The sequence below is a fragment of the Grus americana genome, chromosome 1, assembly GCF_028858705.1.
Source record: "Grus americana isolate bGruAme1 chromosome 1, bGruAme1.mat, whole genome shotgun sequence".
Classification (NCBI taxonomy): Eukaryota; Metazoa; Chordata; class Aves; order Gruiformes; family Gruidae; genus Grus; species Grus americana.
The window spans coordinates 78,232,630-78,239,646 of NC_072852.1; the positions used below are offsets into that span (position 1 = coordinate 78,232,630).

The 7,017-nt window shown below is 39.6% G+C and overlaps 1 protein-coding gene across 4 annotated transcripts in view; it reads right to left on the bottom strand.

The window, feature by feature from the left end:
* Positions 1 to 5,398, bottom strand: part of SHISAL1 (shisa like 1) — a 204,637-nt gene extending 199,239 nt beyond the window's left edge. For all 4 annotated transcript variants that reach the window (XR_008575391.1, XR_008575393.1, XM_054812674.1 and 1 more), the window contains exon 1: positions 5,040 to 5,398. The gene's annotated coding sequence lies outside the window, so the exon portion shown is untranslated. The remainder of the gene's footprint in view (positions 1 to 5,039) is intronic.
* Positions 5,399 to 7,017: the final 1,619 nt, after the last annotated feature.

Sequence of the window (7,017 nt, forward strand, 5' to 3'; positions counted from 1 at the left end):
ACCATGGGGATGATACAAGAGCAGAGAACAGAGTGTCCAGAGCAGATCACATCATCTGCAGCTAGTTTCCAGTGCATTAATCTCATCTCCTTTCTATATTTAATCTTTCATATATTTGTTCTGTTAACCATTTTCCATGCCTGTGCTACACTGCTATTCAGTCACTTCCCATATATGTGCATCTTCCATCTGCTTCCCTCCTTTATATGCGACACTTAGTCCCCCTGCTATCCATTATTTGCATTATACTGGGGGTACCCAAAAGCTGCAAACATCTTCAAACTCCCTGTATCTCTCAGCTGCTTTTCTCAGTGGACCCAGGCAGCCAAGCTCCTTTTCATTCCTAGTAGCTCTTAGGAAATCAGTGGAAGACAGCTAAATATTGAAAAAGGGCTCTGCAGTTTCTTCACTCCTGAAAGAGTCTACTTTCCACCAAGCTTATAAGGGCAGAAATCTGAAGCAGAGCTCTTTCTGTATCAGCTTGTATTGATTTCTCAAAGCTTTCACATACATTAGCTATCTTCAAAATACTTTATTGTGTAGTCAAGAATTCAACATTTTTCTAAGTACTCCTGCTAAACCTACTGTTTGTTTCACATAACATTTTTCCTTGGTCTAAATTTTTAGTGGCTAATCATATGCACAGCTCAAATTCTGTACTCAAATACCTAAAGATGGCCTCTGTTTATGGTGCAGAGTGACACTGAATACCATCAAAATCAACAAGATCTGCATATGCAAATACTGTGAAAAACAACCATTAATATTTCTGTTTCCAAGTGTTTATTTTAGAGTCTAAATTTAGGCAATTGGAGATGGGACAGAGACAAGAGTCAGCTTAGAGAACATATGCCAAACCCCCGTGTTTCATAGCACCTTACAAAGGCCAATCTTGTTGAGCAGCTCTAATTACCACCTATTCTACTTAAATCTAGTAGAGATTACTATGTTTAGGTTAAGGACAGCTTGGAAAAGCCTCAGGCAGATGCCCCTGCCTTTCTCAGTTCATGAACAGAAAAAAACCCTTTTGTTCTGATGAATAACCAGATCTGAAGTCCCACATAATATGTACTTCCTACATGAAATACACATTAAACAACATTGAACTGCCTTCTACTACCCAATTGCATAGCTACTTAAATTCTATAGAAGCACCCTGACACCCAGAGAACATGGGGGTAAATATATACTCAAGATATGTTAGTTCTTCTGCCTCAGATGCCTTGGTTCCTTGTCTGCAGAGTACTGTGGTATCAGTAAGATGACAAACCTGTTTAGACTTATGGCTTCTTGTACCTTTTTTGAAGTGCTCTTCCTTCTGGATAATAAGTTCTTTAAAACTCTGCAAGACACCTTTTTCCTCTGTGAGGATAAGGTGACCCTAAGGTTTAACTAGCTGAGATGTTACTGTAACATATGATTTCATCTAACAAGTACATCTAGACCAACTTTTCCTTTGACAGAAGCCTGCAACTCTTTCAGCATATACATTTAGTCCCATTTGACTTTAGAAAAATGGTAGGTGTATGTAATGTTTATCAGCATTCTACAGGTGCTAGTTTTGTACACTCTTTTCCTCAGCATCTGGTTCAACACTGTCTGGAACAAGCCTATGAGGATCTTTGCTGTGTCCTTGCTCACAGGACAGTTCCTAGGATCTCAGTCAGATGATAATCCAGACAAAGCAACAGATCAAACACTGGATTGATAAGACTAGTCCCCTGTGCTGTATGGATACATCAGTAAAAGTTACCATAGAAATTCAGAACAGCTCAATCTAGATGACCACTGAGGAAGACCCATGCAACCAGAAATACATTATGGCAACAGCACTATTAACTTGCTCTTAAGCTTTTAATGAAACTTAAAGTGGTACCAACATCCAGCATGATGGTAGGAAAAAACACTGCATGTGGATCAACTATAAATTAGTTCCAAAATTATCTACTGTATCACCATGAAAATGTCACACCTCTTCTAATTTTAAGATATTTCCCTGCAGCTTCACATTTCATTACAGTGAAGAAATCCCCTCCTGCAGTAACTAACAGCTATTAGTATGTTATTTGGGCAGGTACTAATATACAGTGTCTGGTTCTTAAATCAGGCTTCTGAAACTATGAACAATGCATGGCAATAACTCTTACACTCACTCGGTACACACTGTATTAGGTAGTTATAGAAAAACTCATGGACATAAGTGGCAGTGAAATCACTTGTGTATACTATAGTACATACACAACATTTTAAAAAATTCCTGTAACCATGAGTGCATTGTTATAGAGAACATGGATGAAATGCTTGCTTTCAAAAAACCTTAGAACCAGTGGCCATCGAGCAGATTTCACTAAAACCAGGTGAATACTCCAATCTTTTTCCTATGGGTAGGAAGATTTTTCCTCCCACCTTTAAGCACCTACCCCAGCCTGACCCCTGGTTACAGGGAGTCCTTATACTGCTGGCTGACAAACTGCTCAATTTGCAAGGCCTGCAGTGACATGTGTGGCTTCCAGTCCTAGAACTGACTGGAAAACACTGGATACTCTTCTATTCCCTATCTCAATTTTGCACATGCATTCTTTGATCAATACTTTCTAACCCAGTTGCCTGCACTATTTTTGGGCAGTTGTGGCTTCAATGTTTAAGTGTTTGATTGCACTACCTACAAAAGGTGAATATGGGATTATCACCCCTTGATAAGAGAACAGACCATCACTAAGCACAAGAAAAGGTTAAATCTCAATAGCATCCTGATTCACGAATAATATTTTCTACATGGCTAGAGTTGTGCAAGACAGTTTTCTTTCAGGATAAATTAGCCTATCTTATTTGCATGTGGATGAAATAATCTGGTAACACCTACACAGAAAGGGAAAGCATCTTCTAAATCATCACAAACAATTTTTGGCTCCATGTGAAACTTACACATCATCAACTCACTTATTGCAGCATTAGACAGATGACTTAACTGGCTTTCTTGGACTCCTCATTAAGACCTGGTGGAGCTTGTCCCTCCCCACTGCAGCCACACACCCCAGTCCTGGCCAGGCCTGTCTGCTGCTGGCAAGCAGGAGGAAACACCACCCTCAAAGCTGGCACAATTCAATCTGCTCAGCTGATATGGCAGAGAGCCATGGAGAAAGGAATTTGGTTTTGCTGGCAATACTGCAATATTTCAACTTGCTTTAAATTAAGCATCTTACCTGCTGAAGGCAAGTACTAGATATATAGACACAGAAAGCAAAACCTTTCCAAGAGGAAGGAGAGTCACAGTTGAGATGCTGAATCATGACTGCCACTCAGTTGTTGAATTTGACTTTGCTGACTGAGATCAGCATCATTCTTCTTGCATATCTCCAAGATGTTTAGGACAAGCTAGAGTTTTCCAGTTCCTCAGCTCTACCACCATACTCTTCTATTCTTTACCTTCTGAGAAAGTTACCTCCTACTGCTAACATGCTTTAACCTTGGCTCATACCCTACCAGAATACATTAACATGGGGAATACAGGTTCCAAGGGCAATATGGGATGCAGATTTCATGTTTAGCTGATCCTTTTCAGCCTCACTGGGGCCACATGATTAACATACCTCACATTTTGAATTTGCTCGAGCCTAAAGCCTGAAGACACTTTTACAATGGCCATGCCTTAACTTTATGCTCTGTAAAGTACAAAAAAGCATAATGATTCCATACTGTGAGCTGGCTTGCTAATGTAGCTGTCAGAATAATGATTTTTCTCTTATTCACCTTTGGAACCAGGTAGTTCAAACCTGAGTTAAAACCACCTACTTGCAATTTATTCTGGCCATCATCAATTCAGGGAAAGCTCAGCAGAGAAAAAGCATATTACTTTTGCACCCTAGGCACAGAAATAATATTGGATGCCTTAAGTATTTTAGTAAAATGATCCACTCTTTCACAAGGAAGTTTGGATCAAAAAATAATGCTTTTGCCTTAAATATCCTTAAGGCAAAGAATCCAGTCAGACAGTAATTAATATTCAGATGTCCATACACCATAGGATGAGCAAAGCATTAAGTGAATCTTTTCTATCAAGACAAAAAAGGTTTATTAGAATAATTGTGTCAGTTTACACAGTTCATGCAGAATACAATTGTCAGATGCAAAGACAACTCACTTCAAGAACTGGGAAAGCATTGCTCTGATTTCAGTGAAACACTATACATTGACATGGCAGAGGTACCCATTTCCCCTTGCCCACAGCTTGCCCATTCTCCTTTTTAGCATGCTGAGGGGGAGTAAGAGGTCACCTTCCTGGCTGACATCACGGTATAGGTCTGTGAAGACTGGAAGTATAAATTACATTTGTCTATGCATTCATTTTGTTGCCAACCCAAATAATACTGGTCTTCTAGGAGTTAAAGTTCTTCAGTAGCTCACATTTGGTATACTGAATATTCTTTTATTAACTCTAACCTTCTACCAGCTTGTTTTTTCCAGCTTGCAAATTTCTCCCCTCCCAAATCATAATTTCAGTTGCTTTCTGAAAAGTACATCTTAAACTAGCAGTAGTTTCTTAAATATACATAGTATCATTCTATGGATTAGAAATACATTACAGTAGAAATCCTAGGGAAATAGCACTTGCTGTCTTTTCAGAAAGAAATCTTTGTCATTTGAGACCATGCAGATGGCTTCCTGACAGAGAAATCTAGATTAATTTGCTAGTCAGATTAAAAAAATTAAATCTCTAACTTAAGACTAGCAACTTTTCTGTACATCTCTTACGAGTTTGATTTTTTTGGCATGTATTAGAGCTTTCAAGAAAAGCCACTGGAACAACAACTCAAAACTTATTTTGTTTTAATGCAAATTCCAAAATTCTGTCAAAATGCTCGTCTTTGGCAATGAGCATTAACTAGAGTATTACACATTAAAGAATTGCTGATGAACTGAAAGGAAAAAATGTGTTGCCAAGTATTTAAGAATGAGCAATATTAGTCCCTTAACTAAGACCAAAATTAATGACAAGTGATTTTTTTTATACCTACAAGAAGGACTATAAATAACATTACCTGTTAGCAAGTCAGTTGTCATCACTGATGTGCCTGAGAAACAAGTAGTAATGGGTTTCAGAGTGGCTGCCTACTGATCAACTTATTCCAAGCTCCACATACATTCAGATGAACTGCAGGTCTGAATGAGCATCACTTCATTCCGAGAGCAGATTTCCCTTGGATGCCAATTCCATAACTGTCCAAAAATAAAGTCTTTCTCTGTCCTCACCCTGCCAGAAGGGTCAGATGTCCTCTAAAGCCACCTGTCTCCAAGTCACCTTAAAGCAGCACTCCAACTCAAAGCCAGATTAAGTCTTAAATGCAGGTTGAACTGATAGCATTTGGTGAGCTGCCATCACAATCTCAGTTCACAGGGTTTTTCTTTTCCTAACCATGAGCTCTGACTGTTTTTCCTCTTAGATTGTCTGAAAAGGTTTATATTTAGCACACGACCCCCTTCTACATAGGAACTACAGGAGAGGTTTATGAAGATTTTAAAATTCAGAATTGCAGCCTGTCAGTTTTTCTTCACACAGCTCTGAGCCCAGTTGTGAATTTGTGGAGGTGGAGGTAGATGTGTGGGGGAGTTGCAGGCTTCTTTCTCATTCTTGCTGATGGGAAAAGATAGGCAGCAGAAAAGGGTATCAGGTTTACAACATTAAGACAGATAGAAAAGGCAACTCTAACATGCATATCACCATGGAGCACAGCAAGCAGATGTCTCTAAGGGAGAGCCTGTACATTGCAATGACATCACTCAACCCAAGGGTTGTCTAAAACTACATGCAATGTTAAACACCAGTGTTGATAAGCACAAGATGTGCTTATTTTTAAAACAAGAAATGGGTCAGAGCTTATCAGCTCATGGATATTTTGATGATCCATCCAATTAGGATTTCTGAAGACAGAACAGCTTCTCCTGAGTATACAAAACACAGGAGCATTTTAAGCATAACTTCTAAGTAGGCTTCATGAAAGGCTACACAATGAATGTAAACACATAAGAGGCAGTTAAAGAGATGTATGCTTTCAAAAACCTAAACAGGTGGTTCTGGAGCATGACAGATTATATCCTACCTTCACATTGTAACTCCTAGTTCACTCTGGTATTTTCAGAACGACTAGAGCCAACACTCCATTGCATTAGAAAGGTCTGAACTGAGCTTTTAACTATAGAATCTCTCATTTCTTTAATTTAGCAGATAAAGTTTTCCTGAGATCCAATGGAAAAACTGCAGCTAGAAGTATTCAGAATATAAACACCATGTAGTTTTTTCTTTAGTTTTAGTTACAGTAAGGAAAGTTAGACATTGAACTACCTTACCAAGGGACAGAGTGCATTCTTCATTGCCCAACATCTTGAAGGCCAGAATAGCTTTTTACAGCACTCTATGGCTCTGAGGGCAAGAGGGAAAGGCAAGGGGCCAGGTGCTGCTCTTTTTGAACATCAACAGGATTTTGGCTTCTAAAAAAAAATCAAGAGATGCTCTTTGGTTAGCAAGGCTGACTGGGGAGAGATGAGATCTACTTTATGATAAAGTGGGACAAGAGCACCTTCAACAGGTTTGCTAACTTAGTGAGGAAGGCTTTAAACTAGGTTTCCTGTGGGATGAAAACCAGAAACCAGAGGGAATAAGAAATTGAGGAAATGGGGGTGATACCCACCCAACAGTATAACAAGGGAAGCTCCCACTCTTCCTGCAAAAGCAATGCAACCAGAGAGCCACCTGAAGTGCCTGTACATGACTATGCAGCACAGCAAACTGAGAATGAGTCAGATCTGCATGAACCTGCAGAGCTAAGATGTGAAAGGAATGACATGAAACAGATGGGGTAGCTCACAGAGCCCCTTAATGGGTGGATACAGGCTCTTTAGGAGGAACAGGCTGGGAAGACAAGGGGTTGTGCTCAGCATAAGTGCTCAATGCGTAGAGCTTTGCTACAGGATTAGTGGCAGGGGGCTGGGAGCTTATAGACCAAAGCTAGAGGATGGCAA